General features: G+C 46.4%; 1 pseudogene; it reads left to right on the plus strand.

The window, feature by feature from the left end:
- The first annotated feature begins 818 nt into the window (after positions 1-818).
- Positions 819-1,049, plus strand: LOC113181953 (small nuclear ribonucleoprotein G pseudogene; annotated as a pseudogene).
- Positions 1,050-1,950: the final 901 nt, after the last annotated feature.

Genomic DNA, 1,950 nt, shown 5'->3' on the forward strand with positions numbered 1-1,950 from the left:
AGCACTGAATGAAAATAAAGATGAAGCGCCTCCCTGGAGGGGCAGAAAGGGAGAGACGTGTTTGGAAAGAGGAGAGTTGATCTAGTTTTGCTCGGTGTCTGACGACAGGCCATGTTCGGAACACTGCTGTGGGACTCATTTTCTCCTTTGATCTTTTGGATCAATATGATGGGCTGAGAGGCCATTTGTATAAAATGACACCCTGGGCACACCGGGCGGAACAAGAGAACTTTCCAGAGAAGGGGATAGCAGACTTATGGAAATGCACAGAACCATGAACTCCTCGGCTTAACTCTTCAGAGTTCCTTCTCCTCCCCAGGTCGTGTCAACAGTCTCCCAGGAAGAGTCTCCATTGGGAAGAACACGGTCAAGTTCATTTTCCTGACTTATCTCCTCTTGCTGCCAGATCCGCCCTCCCTGGGCACAGCAGCCACCGGCCTCTTGCCCAATCCCTCCTCCTCCAGGGACCACCCAGCTGCCCTCGTCCCAGACTCTGCAAACTGTGAGGCCCGGCCAGGTGAGGGGCTGCACACCGGTAGTCCCAGCAGCTCAGGAGGCTGAGGCAGGAGGATGGCCAGTTCAGGGCCAGCCTCAGCAACTTAATGAGGCCCTGCCTCAAAATAAAAAGGGCTGGAGATGTCGCTCAGTGGTAGAGCGCCTCTGGGTTCCATCCTGGTCCTGTTAAATGAATAAAGAACCAACAAACTGTGGGACCGTAGGATGATCTGATGCCGGTATATAGATTTTAAAAATATTTTTAGGTGAAGGAGGCTGCCAATTCCATTTCAAAGCATCTCTGAGCTTGCAGAGTAGACAGTATGAGCAAAGCTCACCCTCCCAAGCTGAAAAAATTTATGGACAAGAAGTTATCATTGAAATTAAATGGTGGCAGACATGTCCAAGGAATATTGCGGGAATTTGATCCCTACATGAATCTTATAACAGATGAATGTGTGGAGATGGCAACTAGTGGACAGCAGAACAATATTGGAATGGTGGTGATACGAGGAAACAGTATCATCATGTTAGAAGCCTTAGAACGAGTATAAATAACGGCTGTTCAGCAGAGAAATCCGTGTCCTCCCTCCAGAAGCCCTGTTTATAACTTGAAAATTGGGTCATGTACATTTTCATATTAAGCTTTTTGTTAAATAAACTTCAATAGCAAAAAATTTTTTAGTTGTAGATGGACACAATATTTTTATTTATTTTTTTATGTGGCTTTGAGGATCCAACCCAGTGCCCCACGTGGGCTAGGCAAGCGCTCTACCACTGAGCCACAACCCCAGCCCTGGTGCAGGTACATTTTCAACGTGAATTCTTCCCACTTTCTTACATCTTGTATCCATAATAAAGTGCCCTCTCCACCTAGTCACTTCCATCCCTAGCTTTTTAAAATTTTTCTTTTTACTGCTGAGGGTGAAACCCAGGGCCTCGCACACGCTGGTTGAGCACTCTGCCCCTGAGCTACCTTCCCTACACTTGCCCTTCCCCTTTGGCTTTGACCTTGATCTTGGTTGCCTCCTGCTCCTTACTAGGCCAACCTTGGCCATTCCCTGAGGCTTCATGATGGGGAATAAACATACCTCACTAGATCTGTGTCCCAATCCCGACTTTCTGTTTTCCAGCTCTGGGTCTTTGTCAAGTTGCTTAGCTTTTCTTAGCGTCAGAGTGTCTTTGAGGTGACTGATGAGAAAACATATGAGATTTAAGGCACATGAAGTGCTCATTAAGTCGTTCTTTCTACCCCCAAATAGTTCTGGCCTGGAAGGCTCTTTGTCACCGACCACACAAATAGTGTGGCATTATAATTATCATCTTTGGTATTATGACAATTAGTATAATTATTAGTAACTTTCATTCGTAGCTTTGAGAAACACAATAACGTCCCTTTGAGAACCTGCCTTCCGGGGTGGCAGTGTCCTCTCTTTGTCACTTTGTCATACTGGC

This window comes from Urocitellus parryii, chromosome 10, assembly GCF_045843805.1.
Source record: "Urocitellus parryii isolate mUroPar1 chromosome 10, mUroPar1.hap1, whole genome shotgun sequence".
Classification (NCBI taxonomy): domain Eukaryota; kingdom Metazoa; phylum Chordata; class Mammalia; order Rodentia; family Sciuridae; genus Urocitellus; species Urocitellus parryii.